The sequence below is a fragment of the Myotis daubentonii genome, chromosome 4, assembly GCF_963259705.1.
Source record: "Myotis daubentonii chromosome 4, mMyoDau2.1, whole genome shotgun sequence".
NCBI lineage: Eukaryota > Metazoa > Chordata > Mammalia > Chiroptera > Vespertilionidae > Myotis > Myotis daubentonii.
This window is the reverse complement of record NC_081843.1, coordinates 28,151,794-28,170,857: the sequence shown is the minus strand read 5'-3', so window position 1 is coordinate 28,170,857 and position 19,064 is coordinate 28,151,794.

The window sequence follows — 19,064 nt, the reverse complement described above, 5'->3', positions numbered from 1 at the left end:
ACTTGCTTGACTGCTGTAGACATCTGTTTTCCAGAGCTCCTATAGGGTTACTTTAACCAGTTTCTGAGGTTTTTATGTTTTACTAGAGGCCTGATGCAAGAAATTTGTGCAAGAGTAGGCCTTCCTTCCCCTGGATGCCGGCAACAGCTTCCCTCTGCCACCCGGGACCCGGGCTTCCCTCTGGCCACTGGCAGGCACTTGGGACCTGGGCTTCCCTCACAGCCCCAGCTTCATCCAGAAGGACATCTGGTCTAATTAGCATATTATGCTTTTATTATTATAGATGTGGGAACAAGGGCTTAGAGCTTCCTCACCATTTTGCTCATGTCACTTTTGCTCTCTGTGTTTTGACCTTTACTCAAATGCCACCTTCTCAAAAAGACATTCCAAACCTTCTGTCTGAAGTGTTACATTTGTGACATTCCCATGCTTCATATTTCTTAATTGCATTTGTCACCAAGAGAGCTCATATATATTTTTTTATAGTATGCCTCCTCCCACTAGAATATAAACTGCATGAGATCAGGTAACTTTATCTTGAAAATCTAAATAAAACAATATATGGCACATGGTACATGTCCAATAAATTATTTTAAATAATGAATGAGGTTTGCCCTGACGGGATAGCTCAGTTGGTTATAGCATTGCCCTGATACACCAAGGTTGTGGGTTTGATCTCCAATTAGGGCACATACAAGAATCAACCAATGAATGCATAATTAAGTGGAACAACAAATCGATATTTCTCTCTCTCTCTCTCTCTCTCTCTCTCTCTCTCTCTCTCTCTCTCTCTCTTTCTCTCTCTCTCCTTCTTCCCCTCTCTAGAAATCAATCAAGAAATAAAAGATTTTAATGAATGAGGCTTAAAGAGCTATTTAAATTTTATTTCATTAATAAGTTTCCTTTAGTATGCTTTTACTAAAATTGGGATGAGTCATTGAGAGTCTTCTGATATGATGCCAAAACACAGTTTTCTTGCCTCCAAAATTAAACCTGAGTATAAACAAGCCTCTAGATCCAACCTCAATTTACAGGAAATATGGGAGAAAAGGAACAAGTTAAATAACACCACAAGAAGCCGAAAAATCCACATTTACAGGACAACTAACCCAGTTTCTGCAATAAGGTAATGTCAAAAAAATTAAAAAGGCAGGGGGACTGCTCTGAGACTTAAAAGCCATACAAGCAAATTTCATGTGTAGATTTTGTATGTATTCTGAGTTGTATGTATTTTAATGTCTTTTAGACAACCAAAGTTGATTTGGACTGGGTATTAGATAACCAGGACCAGTTGATTTTGTCAGGTGTAAAAATGGCATTACAGTTATACAAGAAGTGTCTAGTTTTTTAGAGCTGTATGTTGAGATATACAGGGGTGAAATGACATAAGGTCTGCAATTTTATCTAAAATGCTGTAGCAGAGGAAATCAGAATGTGATACATAAAGCAAATGTGAGAGGATCTTGATAATTGTTGAATCCATGTGATGGGATATGGGATTTCACTATTCTATTCTTTTTATCTTTGATGATGTCTGAATATTTCCATAAGGACAAATTCTAGAGAGATTTTTTTTAAAGAGATAATGTATGGGAGAGAAGTATAGGGATAAATATTAGTTCCTTTTTCCCAATAGATGTAAGACATGTGGGTGTAAGAGAAAATCCCCTCTGGTGTTTAATTAAAAACACTCTCCTGGGATTTGTTCATTTAAAGAACCACCAAAATTACCCTCAGAGCAAGGTATGTAGGCCACTCCCCACCAGGGATAAAGCTTCATAATGCAGAAGAAAAAACTCAAATCAGCAACTTGGTCACAGACAAATTCATCAGGGTCAAATACCTGGGAAGTCCTTTAAAAAAAGAGAGAGAGATAGAGAACTATTTCCCATATATTAAAAAGAAAATCCCCAAGGGAATGGCTGCAAATTTTGTGGCAGTTGTCAATGAAAGAAACTTCCAAACCTGTAGAGAATGTTTATATAACTTTATCTGAGACAAACTGATGACTTATCCCTGGGAGAAAGAACTCAAATGCTCCAGAGAATAACGGTTTTGCAGCTTCTTTTATGCATTTGAAACTAAGAAGGGAATTTAAGGAAGATTACATGGGAGGAGAACCAAGATGGCGGCATAGGTTAACGCTGGAGTTTGCTGCTTTGAACAACTACTTCAAAAGTGAAACCAAAAAACGGAAGGGACATCACCCAGAACCACAGGAACGCTGGCTGAGTGGAAGTCCTACAACTAGGAGGAAAGAGAAACGCACACGGACACTCAGAGGAGGCGCAGTGCTGAAGTCAAATTCTGAGGTGCGGAGTGCGCGGAGCGGGCTGGCGGCGGAGGGCGCGGTTGTTGTTTTCAATCGGGAGGGAGTCGCAGACTCTGAGCACCAGATCCGGGCGAGTCTTTAGGGACCCAGACTCAAACGGGAGAAGCGGGACTGTCTGGCTTCGGTCAGAGCGAGTGCAGCTTTCTCTCCGAGCTTTGCAGCGGGTGCTGGGACTCAGAGAGGCAGAGCCCCTGGGGACAGGACTGAGAGCCGCCATAACTGCTCTCTCCGGCCCACCCTGTTGATCCTGTGCGACCCGCCCCACCCAAGCCCTGCACAGAGGCATTTGCCAGATAGCCTCAGGCAAAGGCTAGATTAGCACCTCCCTAGAGGACAGAAGTTCTCTCACTGCTGACACAGCTGATTCTCATAGCCACTTGGCCTGGAGGTCAAACCCTCCCTGGAATTAGCTACAACAATCAAGATTTATCTATAAGACTGCGAACAAAGACCACTAGGGGGTGCACCAAGGAAGCATAACAAAATGCGGAGACAAAGAAACAGAACAAAATTGTCAATGGAAGAAATAGAGTTCAGAACCACACTTTTAAGGTCTCTCAAGAACTGTTTAGAAGCTGCCGATAAACTTAATGAGATCTACACGAAAACTAATAAGACCCTCGATCTTATATTGGGGAACCAACTAGAAATTAAGCACACACAGACTGAAATAACGAATATTATACAGACGCCCGACAGCAGACCAGAGGAGCGCAAGAATCAAGTCAATGATTTGAAATGCGAGGAAGCAAAAAACATCCAACCGGAAAAGCAAATTGAAAAAAGAATCCAAAAATGCGAGGATAGTGTAAGGAGCCTCTGGGACAGCTTCAAGCGTACCAACATCAGAATTATAGGGGTGCCAGAAGATGAGAGAGACCAAGATATTGAAAACCTATTTGAAGAAATAATGACAGAAAACTTCCCCCACCTGGTGAAAGAAATGGACTTACAGGTCCAAGAAGCTCGGAGAACCCCAAACAAAAGGAATCCAAAGAGGACCACACCAAGACACATCATCATTAAAATGCCAAGAGCAAAAGATAAAGAGAGAATCTTAAAAACAGCAAGAGAAAGAAACTCAGTTACCTACAAGGGAATACCCATACGACTGTCAGCTGATTTCTCAACAGAAACTTTGCAGGCCAGAAGGGAGTGGCAAGAAATATTCAAAGTGATGAATACCAAGAACCTACAACCAAGATTACTTTATCCAGCAAAGCTATCATTCAGAATTGAAGGTCAGATAAAGAGCTTCACAGATAAGGAAAAGCTAAAGGAGTTCATCACCACCAAACCAGGATTATATGAAATGCTGAAAGGTATCCTTTAAGAAGAGGAAGAGGAAGAAAAAGGTAAAGATACAAATTATGAACAACAAATATGCATCTATCAACAAGTGAATCTAAGAATCAAGTGAATAAATAATCTGATGAACAGAATGAACTGTTGATTATAATAGAATCAGGGATATAGAAAGGGAATGGACTGACTATTCTTGGGGGGGAAAGGGGTGTGGGAGATGTGGGAAGAGACTGGACAAAAATCGTGCACCTATGGATGAGGCCAGTGGGTGGGGAGTGAGGGCGGAGGGTGGGGCGGGAACTGGGAGGAGGGGAGTTATGGGGGGGGAAAAAAGAGGAACAAATGTAATAATCTGAACAATAAAGATTTAATTAAAAAAAAAAAAGATTACATGGAGGTGGGAGAGGGTGGTATGGTTTATTTAAAAGGTATGTTAACTAACCTAAATACACAGAAACAAGGGACCTGATTTGCTCAAGGGAAAAATAAGCCTTTTACTTAAAAGCTGTATGCCTAGGGTGTGACTACCCACCATGACCTGCCCACTTAGGAATTTATGATCAGATCAACTTGGTGAGGTCACTTTCCATAATAACCCCCCTTTTTTCGCCACATAATTAAACCAAACCAAAACAAATGCCTTCTTCCCAATAACTCTCAGCACTTATTGTGCTCAGTTCACCTGAACCAATTCCTCTGTCTCTGCTGCTTTCTGGAGCACCTTCCCCAATGCTGCAGATCAGGACTCTGCCCTCACCCGAAGCTGCCAATGGAGCAAGTGAATAGCTTATGCCTCCTGACCTGGGTTGCTGGCACCTTCTGATAACACGAAATTGCTGGTTCTGGGCCTTGCAGCAGGCTGGGTGCTTTTTCATTTAATCACTCTTAAAGCAATGAACTCTTACTCCTTCTCAAAAACTTGAACTGCCCTAGCTGGTTTGGCTCAGTGGATAGAGCGTTGGCCTGCGGACTGAAGGGTCCTAGGTTTGATTCCAGTCAAGGGCACATGCCTGGGTTGTGGGCTCCATCCCCAGTAGGGGGCATGGAGGGGGCAACCAATCGATGATTCTCTCTCATCATTGATATTTCTATCTCTCTCTCCCTTCCTTTCTGAAATCAATAAAAATATATTTAAAAAACAAAACAAAACATAAAACATGGACCTGAGGAAAGGAAAAAAAACTAATGTATAACCCTACCAGCCAGAAATACTTTTAGCATTTATTTTGCTTTCTTTAATTAAATCTTATTGTTGAAAGTATTACATATGTCCCATTTTCCCCCCCATTGACCCCTTCTAGCCCACCCCAGGCCCTTACCACCCTATTATCTGTATCCATTGGTTATGCATATACACATACAAGTTCTTTGGTTGATCTCTTCCTACCCACCCACCCACCCTCTTCCCTTTTCTATGCTTCTATGTCTCTGGATCTATTTTGTTCATCAGTTTATTTTGTCCATTAGATTCCACATATGAGTGAGATAATGTGATACTTTCTTTCTCTGACTTGCTTATTTTGCTTAGCATAATACTCTCCAGTCCCTCCATGCTGTCTCAGAGTAAGAGAACCTTCTTTTTTACTGCTGCATAGTATTCAGTGTGTAAGTGTTACCACAAGTTTTTTATCCACTTATCTACTGATGTGCACTTGGGCTGTTTCCAGATCTTGGCTATTATAAATTGTGCTGCTATAACCATAGGGGTGCATACTTTCTTTCTGATTGGTGTTTTGGATTTCTTAGGATATATTCCTAGAAGTGGGATCACTGGGTCAAATGGCAGTTCCATATTTAATTTTTGAGGAAACTCCATACTGTTTTCTATATGGCTGCATTCCCACCAACAGTGTACTAGGGTTCCACTTTCTCCACATCCTTGCCAGCACTGTCATTTGCTGATTTGTTGATGGTAGCCATTATGACCGGTTTAAGGTGATACATCATTGTCGTTTTAATTTGCATTTCTCTGATGATCAGTGACTTTCAGCATTTTTTTCAATGTCTCTTGGCCATCTGTCCACTTTGGAGAAGTGTCTAAATAGGTGCCCATTTTTAAATTATATTGTCTCCCTTTTAAGTTGTAGAAGTTCCTTATATATTTTGGATATTAACCGTTTATCAGATGTATCATTGTCAAATATGTTCTCCCATCCAGTGGGCTCCCTTTTCATTTTGTTGATGGTTTCCTTTGCTATGCAGAAGCTTTAATTTTGATGTAGTCCCATTTGTTTATTTTCTCCTTAGTTTCTTTGCCCTAGGAGATGTACCTGTAAACATTGCTGTGAGAGATGTCTAAAATTTGAAGAGACTGTTTTGACTCCATCATATGTTCTTGCCTCCTTTGTCAAATATTAATTGAGGTCTCTGTTTTGTTCTACTGGTCTATATTCCTGCTTTTGTGCCAGTAACAGGCTGTTTTGATTACGGTGGCTTTGTAGTATGACTTGATATCTGGTATTATGATTTCTCCAACTTTGTTCTTCTTTCTCAAGATTGCTGCAGCCATCCCGGGTCTTTTTTGGTTCCATATAAATTTTTAGAATATTTGTTCTAGTTCTGGGATTGCACCGAATCTGCAGATTGCCTTGGGTAGTATGGACATTTTATGATGTTGATTCTACCAACCCATGAACACGGTATATTCTTCTACTTTATATCATCTCTATCTCTTTTTTCAATGTCCTGCAGTTTTGTACAAGTCTTTTACCTCCTTGGTTAAGTTTATTCCTAATTATCTCAATTTTTTTGTTGCAATGATAAACAAGATAGTTTGTTTAGTTTCTCTTCCTGATAATTCATTAATTCTGAGAATTCATTATTATTCTGAGAATTCATTATTGTTGATTTTTTATCCTGCTACTATGCCAGATTCATTCATTAAATCTAGTAGTTTTTCATGTGGAAAGGGCTGGCAGCTGAGGACACGGCGCAAGTGGAAAGGGCTAGCAGCTGAGGATGGGGCGCATGTGGAAAGGGCTGGAAACTGAGACCGCAGTTGTCTTTTTCAATCAGAAGGGAGTCTCAAGCTCTGACTGCTGTGAACTCCAGTTCTGGGGACCCAGACTCATACAGGAGAAACTGGACTGTCTGACATCAGTCGGAACTCAAGGGCGGCTTTCTCTCAGAGGTACTTGCAGCGATTACCGGGACACTGAGACTCGGGGCCTCTTAGGGTAGGACTGAGGAGCTGCCATAGCTGTTTGCTCCTCCCTGTTGATCCCCAGAGACCCGGCCCCACCCAAGCTGTGCGCAGAAGCTTTTACCTAACAAACTGCAGCTGAGTCAGAAAAACCCAGAACTTCCAAAAGAAGGCCCAAGGCCCCACAGCAGCATGCATTGCTTCACAGCTGGGCTCCTGCTGGGTAGCCTCAGGCAGAGGCTAAATTAGAGATCCAAGAGCCAGTGTACCCAGTGGTCAGAGTGGGACCATCCAGATCACAACTCCTCAGATCCATAAGGGACACACTCAGGGGGCAGACTCAGTGAGCACCAAAGCCCCACTGAAGCAAGTCTTGCCCCAGAAGGGTGTCTCCAGCACAGAAGTTCTCTCACTGCAGACACAGCTGATTCTCACAGCCAATTGGCCTGGAGGTCAATTCCTCCCAGTGATACCTACAACAATCAAGGCTTAACTACAACAAGACCATGCACAAAGACACCTAGCACAGAAAGCCACTCTATCAACACAGGGAAGCATAAAAAATGCAGAGACAAAGAAACAGGTCACAAATGACAGAAATGGAGGAAAGCAAACTACTGGATATAGAGTTAAAAACCATACTTTTAAGGTTTTTCAAGAATTTTCTAGAAACCGCCGATAAATTTAGTAAAACCCTCAAAAAGTCTAGTGAGACTGCCGATAAATTTAGTGAGACCCTCAAGTAATCTAGTGAGACCCTCGAGGATATGAAAAAGGACCAACTAGAAATTAAGCATACACTGACTGAAATTAAGAATATTATACAGAGTTCCAACAGCAGACTAGAGGACCACAAGAATCAAGTCAATGATTTGAAATATGACGAAGTAAAAATCACCCAACCGGAAAAGCAAAAAGAAAAAAGAATCCAAAAATATGAAGATAGTGTAAGGAGCCTCTGGGACAACTTCAAGCATACCAACATCCAAATTATGGGGGTTCCAGAAGAAGAGAGAGAGCAAGACATTGGAAACCTATTTGAAGAAATAATGACAGAAAACTTTCCCTACCTGGTGAAAGAAATAGACTTACAAGTCCAGGAAGCGCAGAGAACCCCAAACAAAAGGAATCAAAAGAGGACCACACCAAGACACATCATCATTAAAATGCCAAGAGCAAAAGACAAAGAGAGAATCTTAAAAGCAGCAAGAGAAAGACAGTCAATTACCTACAAGGGAGTACCCATATGACTGTCAGCTGATTTCTCAACAGAAGCTATGCAGGCCAGAAGGGAGTGGCAAGAAATATTCAAAGTGATGAATACCAAGAACCTACAACCAAGATTACTTTACCCAGCAAAGCTATCATTCAGAATTGAAGGTCAGATAAAGAGCTTCACAGATAAGAAAAAGCTAAAGGAGTTCATCACCACCAAACCAGGATTATATGAAATGCTGAAAGGTATCCTTTAAGAAGAGGAAGAAGAAGAAAAAGGTAAAGATACAAATTATGAACAACAAATACACATCTATCAACAAGTGAATCTAAGAATCAAGTGAATAAAAAATCTGATGAACAGAATAAACTGGTGATTATAATAGAATCACGGGCATAGAAAGGGAGTGGACTCACTATTCTCAGGGGGGAAAGGGGTGTGGGAAGAGACTGGACAAAAATTGTACCCCTATGGATGAGGACATTGGGGGGGTAAGTAAAAAGGGGGGGTGTGAACCGGGTGGAGGGTAACTATGGGGGGGGGGGGGAAACAGGAACTATAATAATCTGAACAATAAAGATTTAATTTTAAAAAAAGAAATCAATAAAAAATATATATATTTAAAGAAAAAAGTGGGTCTTGGATTTTGTCTAATGCTTTTTCTGCGTCTATTGATATGATCATGTGATTTTTGTCTTGCAATTTGTTTATGTGATGTATCACATTTATTGGTTTGTGAATATTGTACTAGCCTTGCAGGCTTGGAATAAATCCCACTTGATCATGGTGTATTATCTTTTTAATATATTGTTGGATCCGATGTGCAAATATTTTGTTGAAGATTTTAGCATCTATGTTCATCAGGCATATTAATTGGCCTGTAATTCTCTTTCTTTGTAGTGTCTTTATCTGGCTTTGGAATTGGCATTGCTCTGGCCTCATAAAAAGAGCTTGGAAATGTTCCTTCCTCTTGAATTTTTTGGAATAGTTTGAGGATAGGTGTTAGTTCTTCTTTGAACATTTGGTAAAACTCTCCTGTGAGGCCATCGGACCCAGGCTTTTGTTTGCTGGGAGTTCTTTTTTTATTACTGCTTCTATTTCATCAGTTGTTATGGGCCTATTCAGGTTTTCTGATTCAGTTTTGAGAGATTGTATTTTTCTAGGAATTTGTCCATTTCATCCACATTGCCCAGCCTGTTGGCATATAGAGGTTCATAGTATTTTCTTACAATCCTTTGTATCTCTGTGGTGACAGTTGTTACTTTTCTGCTTTTGTTTCTGATTTTATTTATTTGGGTCCTCTCTGTTTCTTGATTAGTCTGGCTAACAGTTTGTCAATCTTATTTATCTGTTCAAAGAGCCAGCTCTGGGTTTCATTTATTTGCTTTGTACTGTGTTTTTCTTTTTTTAGTCTCTATGTAATTTATTTCTGCTCTAATCTTTATTTCCATCCTTCTACTCAATCAGGCTTTTCTTGTTGTTCTCTTTCTAATGCTTTAAGTTGTAGGGTTAAATAGTTTATTATTAGTTTTACTTGGGTTTTTGTTTTTGTTTTTTTTGAGGTAGGTCTGTAAAGCTATGAACTTTCCTCTCAAGACTGCTTTTGCTGTGTCCCAGAGATTTTGGGTTGTTGTGTGTTTTTATTTGTTTCCAGGAAGTTTTTGATTTCTTTCATGATCTCATTAGTAACCCATTCACTATTTAATAACATGCTATTTACCTCCATGTGTTTGAATGTTTTTGAGTCTTTTTACTGTAGTTGATTTCTAATTTCATTCCACTGTGATCTGAGAAGATGCTTGATATGATTTCAATCTTCTTGAACTTGTAGAGACTTGTTTTGTGTCCTAATATGTGGTCTATCTTTGAGACTGACCCATGGGCACATGAGAAGAATGTATATTCTGCTGTGTTGGGGTGAAATGTTCTATAAATGTCAATTAAATCCATCTGACCCAGTATGTCATTTATTTTTTTTAAAATATATTTTATTGATTTTTTACAGAGAGGAAGGGAGAGAGATAGAGAGTTAGAAACATCGATGAGAGAGAAACATCGATCAGCTGCCTCCTGCACATCTCCCACTGGGGATGTGCCCACAAGCCAGGTACATGCCCTTGACTGGAATCGAACCCGGTACCTTAAAGTCTGCAGGCCGATGCTCTATCCACTGAGCCAAACCCGTTTCGGCATCCAGTATGTCATTTAGAGTCATTGTTTCCTTGTTAATTTTTTTTTTTAATATATTTTATTGATTTTCCACAGAGAGGAAGGGAGAGAGACAGAGAGTCAGAAACATCGATGAGAGAGAAACATCGATCAGCCGCCTCCTGCACACGCCCCAACGGGGATGTGCTCGCAACCCAGGCACATGCCCTTGACCGTAATCGAACCTGGGACCCTTCAGTCCGCAGGCCGACGCTCTATCCACTGAGCCAAACCGGTCTCGGCTCCTTGTTAATTTTTTGTCTGGAAGTTCTATCCAGTGAAATGAGTGGGATGTTAAAGTCCCCTACTATGACTGTATTGCTGTTCATCTTCCCTTAAAGTCATCAAGAAGTTTTTTTTACATATTTAGGTGCTCCTATATTGGGTACATATATGTTATATCCACTTGTTAGATCAATCCCTTCAGTATTATGTAGTGGCCTTTGTTGTTTCTTGTGATTGCCTTCATTTTGAAGTCTATTTTGAGTATTGCTACCCCAGCTTTTTTCCTCTTTCCATTTACATGGAAAAAATTTTTCCAACCCTTCACTCAACCTTTTGTTCTGAGGTGGGTCTCTAGTAGACAGAATATAGTTGGGTCATGTTTTTGTGTCCATTCAGTTACCATATGTCTTTTTTGGAGCATTTAATCCATTTACATTCAATATTATTATTATTTTTTTTAATCTTTATTGTTCAGATTATTACATTTGTTCCTCTTTTTTTCCCCCCCATAACTCCCCTCCTCTCAGTTCCCGCCCCACCCTCCGCCCTCACTCCCCACCCACTGTCCTCATCCATAGGTGCACGATTTTTGTCCAGTCTCTTCCCAAATCTACCACACCCCTTTCCCCCCCAAGAATAGTCAGTCCATTCCCTTTCTATGTTCCTGATTCTATTATAATCACCAGTTCATTCTGTTCATCAGATTATTTATTCACTTGATTCTTAGATTCACTTGTTGATAGATGCATATTTGTTGTTCATAATTTGTATCTTTACCTTTTTCTTCCTCTTCCTCTTCTTAAAGGATACCTTTCAGCATTTCATATAATCCTGGTTTGGTGGTGATGAACTCCTTTAGCTTTTCCTTATCTGTGAAGCTCTTTATCTGACCTTCAATTCTGAATGATAGCTTTGCTGGATAAAGTAATCTTGGTTGTAGGTTCTTGGTATTCATCACTTTGAATATTTCTTGCCACTCCCTTCTGGCCTGCAAAGTTTCTGTTGAGAAATCAGCTGACAGTCGTATGGGTATTCCCTTGTAGGTAACTGGGTTTCTTTCTCTTGCTGCTTTTAAGATTCTCTCTTTGTCTTTTGCTCTTGGCATTTTAATTATGATGTGTCTTGGTGTGGTCCTCTTTGGATTCCTTTTGTTTGGGGTTCTCCACGCTTCTTGGACCTGTAAGTCCATTTCTTTCACCAGGTGGGGGAAGTTTTCTGTCATTATTTCTTCAAATAGGTTTTCAATATCTTGGTCTCTCTCATCTTCTGGCACCCCTATAATTCTGATGTTGGTACGCTTGAAGCTGTCCCAGAGGCTCCTTACACTATTCTCGCATTTTTGGATTCTTTTTTCATTTTGCTTTTCCCATTGGGTGTTTTTTGCTTCCTCGCATTTCAAATCATTGACTTGATTCTTGCGCTCCTCTGGTCTGCTGTCGGGAGTCTGTATAATATTCGTTATTTCAGTCCGTGTATGCTTAATTTCTAGTTGGTTCCCCAATATAACATCGAGGGTCTCATTAGATTTCTTGAGGATCTCACAACATTTATCGGCGGTCTCACCAGTCTTTTCGAGGGCCTTACTAAGTTTATCGGCAGCTTCTAGACAGTTCTCAAGAGACCTTAAAAGTGTGGTTCTGAACTCAATATCCTCCATTGACAGTTTTGTCCTGTTTCTTTGTCTCCGCATTTTTTATGCTTTCTTGGTACACCCCCTAGTGGTCTTTGTGTGCAGTCTTGTTGCCTTTAAGCGTTGATTGATGTCGGCAGTACCGGGGGTGATTTGACCTCCAGGCTAACTGGCTATGAGAGTCCGCTGGGTCTGCAGTGGGAGGGCTTCTGTGCTGGATCTCTAAGGCGGTGCTAATCTAGCCTTTGCCTGAGGCTATCCGGCAAATGGTTCTGTGCAGGGCTTGGGCGGGGCGGGTCCCCAGGGATCTACAGGGAGGGCCGGAGCGAGCAGTTATGGCTGCTCTCAGTTCCTTCCCCAGGGGCTCTGCCTCTCAGAGTCCCAGCAATGGCTGCAAACCTCGGAGAGAAAGCTGCCTTCGAGTTCCGACCGAAGCCAGACAGTCCCGCTTCTCCCGTTTGAGTCTTGCTCCCCAGAGACTCCCCCGGATCTGGAGCTCAGAGTCTGAAACTCCCTCCCGATTGAAAACAACAACCGCGCCCTCCGCCACCAGCCCGCTCCGCGCGCGCGCACTCCGCACCTGAGTATTTCACTTCAGCACTGCGCCTCCTCTGAGTCTGGGTATGATATTCTCTTTCCTCCTAGTTGTAGAATTTCCACTCAGCCAGCCTTCCTGTGGTTTTGGATGATGTCCGTTCTGTCCTTTAGTTATATCTCTGAAGTGGTTGTTCGAGGCAGCGATCTCCTGCGTTAACCTACGCCGCCATCTTGGTTTCTCTACATTCAATATTATTGATAGGTATTTATTTATTGCCATTTTAATTCCGTATGCCTAAGTTTCTCTCTATTTCTTCTCATTACAGCAGTTCCTTTGGTATTTTTGACAGTGTTGGTTTGGTGGTGACAAACTCCTTTAGTCTTTTTTTTTTTGTCTGGGAAGCTTTTTATTTCACCACCTATTTTAAATGATAGCCTTGCTGGATATAGTAATCTTGGTTTCAGATCCTTGCTTTTCATTACATTGAATAGTTCATGCCATTTTCTTTGGCTTGTAGAATTTCTGATGAGAAATCAGCTGACAGCCTTATGGGAGCTCTGCTGTAGGTAACAAATTGCTTTTCTCTTGCTGTCTTTAAGATTCTTTTTTTTTAAAAAAAAAATATATATATTTTATTGATTTTTTACAGAGAGGATGGGAGAGAGACAGAGAGCCAGAAACATCAATGAGAGAGAAACGTCGATAAGCTGCCTCCTGCACATCCCCCACTGGGGATGTGCCCGCAACCAAGGTACATGCTCTTGACCGGAATCAAACCTGGGACCCCTCAGTCCACAGGCCAACGCTCTATCCACTGAGCCAAACTGGTTTTGGCAAGATTCTTTGTCTTTAATTTTTGGCATTTTAATTATGATGTGTCTGAGCATGGGCCTGTTTGGGTTCTTCTTGCATGGACTCTCTTTGCCTCCTGAACTTGTGTGACTTTTTCCTTTACCAGGTTAGGGAAGTTTCTTGCTATTATTTCTTTAAATACATTCTCTAGCCCTTGCTCACTTTCTTCTCCTTCTGGCACTCCTATTATGTGAATATTGTTACATTTCATATTGTCCCACAGCTTCCTTAAACTGTCTTTCTGTTTTTTAATTGTTTTTTTCTTTTTGGTTCTCTGATTTTTTTCTACCCTGTCTTCTGATTCACTGATCTGATCCTCAGCTTCCCTAATTCTGCTGTGTATTCCTTCCAATGTGTTCTTTATTAGTGCTATGTCATTATTTTTGACTGGTCTTTTTTCATAGTTACTATATCTTTTTTCATGCCATTGAGTATCTTTGCCATCATTATTCTTAACTCTATATCTGATAAATTTCTTATCTCTATTTTGTTTGAATCTTCTTCAGGATAAGTCTCTTATTCTTTCATTTGGGTGTGTTTGTTTTTGTCTCCCCATCTTGGCTTCCTGTTTGGGTTTGTGTCTACGTATTAGGTAGATCTGCTACAACTCCCAATCTCTAGTGCAGGACAATGTCAAATGCTGTTTCCGACTGGCCCTGAGTACCCTGTTTGGAGCTATCAGCAATCCTCATCTTGTGGCTAACCTCTGCTGTGGCTGTGTGTCTTTGGAAAGGACCAAGATGTCCACTAGGGTCTGCTTTTTCTAGTCCCAGGCCCAGAAGGAGATTAGGCAAAGACTCTAAGCCTCCAGAGATCTGCCTCTGCCTGCAATCCAATTGACACTCAGTCTTAATTTGCCTCAGGCTATAAATCACAGAGTAAGGTTAGAGCTCTTCCAACAGGGTGGGGCAAAAACCACCTGGATAGCAAAGGTCCATGAAGAAAGATGCCTCCACAGTGTGTAGGAATGACTCAGCACAGGAAAATGGCTGCACTCTGAGCTCTAACCTCAGAGCCCCCAACTCTGGACTTCCCTCACACAGCTCCAGTCCACTTTGCCCTCCCTCTACCAGAGCCCACAGTGAATGGCTGCATACAAAATGTGCGATGGCCCTTTAGGAGGGTGCCTGCTTTTCTAGTCATCTCTGGCTGGCAGTCAGTAACCCTGCTGCTTTTCACAGCCAGATGTTATGTGGGCACCTTTCTCAGTTCTGGTTCTCTAGGCTGAGAAGCCCAGCTTGGAGTTTAGACCCCAGAGTTCTCAGTGGGAACCCCCCACAACTGAGATATCCCTCCAGACTTTCAGCTGCTGTCTGAGGGAGCTCAGCCATCCCTTTCACTTTTTTACATTTCCAGTCAGTCTCTATGCAGTCTCCACTTTCCATCGTTGGTTATCAGGGCTCTCTCCAACTAGTATTCAGTTGAGTTGATTTTTCAGGGTGGTTTTTCTGTATTTTAGTTGTATTTCCAGTTTGGTCCTGGGAGAGTGTCAGGGTAACTTACTCTTCCGCCATTTTTAAGACACTCTACTTTTAGCGTTTTGATAAATTTCCTTTCAGTCATTTATAGATAGATGTGTTTTAAAAATACTTCCCTGGGATACTAGAGGCATTTCTTCAGAAGCTAATTTTTCACTTACATCATTATTGAACACTTTCTCCTGACATCAAATAGCCTAATAAAATGTTAATGCTGATAAAAGTCCTCTGGATAAATACACAGCCCCACATTTTCTTTGAGCAGTCCCATTGGACACTTGGATAGTTTATCTTTCATTTTTTGTTAACATAAATTTATTTTCTCACCATTGTAAAGACTGGAAGTCCAAGACCAAGATATTACCAGGGCCCTGGGTTTTATAGTGAGACAATGAGCTTTAGAGACTGGTAGAAAGAAACTTATTCAAGCTTGTAGAGAATCCAGCCACAGCACACTCCTGGGAGATGAAGACACCAAACATCGTGGTCTAAACCTGGACACATGGTCCATCAAAAAGACATCTCCAGCCCCATCCGCCCATCCAGTTTGGCTCAGTGGATAGAGTGTCAGCCTGCGGACTGAAGGGTACCAGGTTCGATTCTGGTCAAGGGCATATACCGGGATTGTGGGCTTGATCCCCAGTAAGGGGCATGCAGGAGGCAGCCAATCAGCAGTTCCCTCTCATCACTGATGTTTCTCTCTCTCTCTCCCTCTGAAATCAATAAAAATATACTTTAAAAAAAAAGAAAGACAGCCGAAACCGGTTTGGCTCAGTGGATAGAGCGTCAGCCTGCGGATTGAAAGGTCCCAGGTTCGATTCCGGTCAAGGGCATGTACCTGGGTTGCGGGCACATCCCCAGTAGGAGATGTGCAGGAGGCAGCTAATCGGTGTTTCTCTCTCATCGATGTTTCTGACTCTCTCTCTCTCTCCCTTCCTCTCTGTAAAAAATCAATAAAATATTTTTTAAAAAAAGACATCTCCAAAAGGACACCCTCTAGTTGCACTGGATTGGACCATATTGGATATTGTTAACTAATCCCTGAGTTGCAAGGTTAAAAGAGATGGTTCATTTAAGTAACACAAAAATTCACCTAAATGGCCTACTCAGGGTCACCTGAGAAGTCCTTTGTGTCATCTGGAAATGGATATTCAAAGTGTAAAAATACCTTACAGCTTCATTGCAGATCCAAATTTACTGCATCCTTAGCAAGTACCACTGGAAAGATGAATCATCTTCTTTAATCTTTATAGTAAGACTCCTACCAGTTAGACTTTCTTCAGCCTCACCAACCCACATACCTGGAAACCCAGACTTCAACCCTCCTCTTTATTTTATCTGCCCCCAAAACTGAGTGAGAATAGAACATGACTGTTGTGTGTTTTTTTAAAATATATATTTTACTGATTTTTTACAGAGAGGAAGGGAGAGAGATAGAGAGTTAGAAACATCGATGAGAGAGAAACATCGATCAGCTGCCTCCTGCACATCTCCTACTGGGGATGTGCCCGCAACCCAGGTACATGCCCTTGACAGGAATCGAACCTGGGACCTTTCAGTCCACAGGCCGACGCTCTATCCACTGAGCCAAACCGGTGAATATGACTGTTTTTAAGATGTTTTAGGAGTCTCTTTGATTAAATAAATAATTGGCCATATTTTCTTTTGCTCCCCCAAACTCTTATATTAATCCAGTGAACAAATTTGATTAAACATTTTGTTGCCACACACTGTGCTAGACACATGGATCCCTACAGTCATGCTCTTCCATTCATGGGAAGGACAGACAGTAAACAAGAATCAGCCACACTGTGGTCAGTGTTATGAAGATGTCAAAAGTGATGGGCTGGGTGAGGTAGGTAGGAAGCCCTCTCTAAGCAGGTGATATTTGAACTGAGACCCGGAGCATGAGAATAAGTCAGACTGTTGATTTTTGTCTGCATCTTACAGATTTTCATTTCTAGTAAAAGTAAATGTCAATATTGAATATCCCACATAAACAAAACGTTCTTTGGAGGTTCTTTCATTTTTCCCTCAGAAAATAAGGGTCATGAGACCAAAAAGTGAGAAAACCACTATGGTTTATCTCCACCCATGAGTGGTACATTTCTTTCTTTGACCTCATAAGGTGCCATTGTGATGGAAATACAAACCACCCCTTTAAGGTACTGGCTGGGCTGAGGTTTCAGTCTGTTAGAGCCCAGGAAGCTGATTGGTGGTGACTTTTCGGAGTTGGACTAGTTGGCTTGTTTTCTCATAGTTGTGTTTTGTTGTTGTTGTTTTTTCATTGTTTCTTTTTATTTTTTTTTTACTTAAATTTTTTTTCTTTTTATATTTCATTTTTTAATTTTATTTTCTCCTCCTCCTCTTCTTCTACTCATCCTCCTCCTCTCTTTTTTTCTATTTTCATCACTGATCCACTTTAGTGAGTACAGATCTCAGAGAATATTTTTTTATTTCTTTAAGTCATCATGTCTGATGACTTTGTAGCCATCTCGGCTAATGAGGAGTGCCATATTGGCAACTACCTCATTCTCAACACCTTTGGCAAGGGATCCTTTGAAGAGGTTAGGCTGATCTGTCACACTCACCAGCACAGAGATGGCTGTAAAAGTTGTCACCTGGCAGGGTTCTCTGATGTTCTTCAAGAGATTCATTCTCTTAAGAGATTAAATCATCCCAACATTACAAAGTTGTTTGAGGTCGTTACCATCAGGACAAAGTCTATATTTTCATGGAACACGATAGTGAAGGAACCTTATTTAACTAGAGAACTGTGGCCCCATGATAGAGAAGAAAGTCTAAGCCATGTTCCAGCAATTATTATCAGTGGCCCAGTATTGCCATCAGAGACACATAGTACTTCAGGATCTGAAGCCGGAGAACATTTTTCTAGATGGTGAGATAAGGGTTAAATTAGCAAACTTTGGCTTCAGTGGGGAATTTACAGAAGAGAAAAAGTACATTCTGTGGCACCATCTCCTATATGGCCCCAGAGATCTTGCAGCTCAAATCCTATGAGTGCCCGAAGATGGACATCTGGAGCATGGAGGTAGCACTCTACAGGATGGTGACGGGAACTTCCATTTGTGGGGGGAAATTTTGAAGAAGTTAGGAAGATCTTGTGTGGGCACTTCTTTATACCATACTGCCTGTCTCTGAAATGTCAGACTTTTACAGAACTTAATAACTCTCAACTTCAGCCAAAGATCAACAATGAAAGACATAATGAAGGACCACTGGGTCAACATTGGCCAGTCAGAGAAACTGAGGCCATACTTTGAACCACCCTGAGGTGACTTAGACCCAAAAGTAGTCCAAATAATGAAGACATGGGATATGAATAGCATGAGATACAGGAATCACTCACAGGAAGAATATATAACAACATCATGGGCACTTATCTAATACTAGATAGCATGAAAACCCCAAGATCAGGGGAAGGCCCTGAGCCTCCCCAGACCCCAACATTAGTCTTTCCCCAGCACAGGGGTTTCAGACTTGAGGGCAGAATGGCCGAGACCCTGGAACTCCACCACTCAGCCCAGAGTCAATGATGCCCACTCCCCCAGGAAGTCTGGGAGGACCACCACTCCCCCAGGCAGCATGCAAGCAAGGATGGCCATTCCCCCGACTAGAAGAAAGGATGACCATTTACCCAGCCAGCGTGAAGGGAGGAATTCCATTCCCTAGCCAGTCCCAAAGGAAGGACCACACAATCTCCCTATGCAGCCTGGAATTAAGGATTGCCACCCTGAGCCCAATTCTCCAACATGACCCTGGGGACTCCCCCACCACCCGCAGCAGCAGCAGCATTGGTGGACCCCCAGAGGGGACAACCAATGAAAACTGGCTTCAAGCTGGGCAGCAAGATGATGGACTCCAGCCTCTTCCTCTGGCCACGGCCAGGGCCCACAGGGGGTGGGCTTGGAGGTTCTTAGGTTTTTCTTAAGATTCTTATGCTATAAGTTGTCCACTGACAAGCAGCATCTCAAAAGGACAAGAGTGAAGTCAATATAATTTTTTACAATAGTGGACAGCCAAAGCATGACCAGCTAAACATGCTGGGGCAATCAAGCAGTACTTTCTGCATTTTAAATGTTGAACTTTAAAGATGCTGAGCTCCAGAGACAGGCCA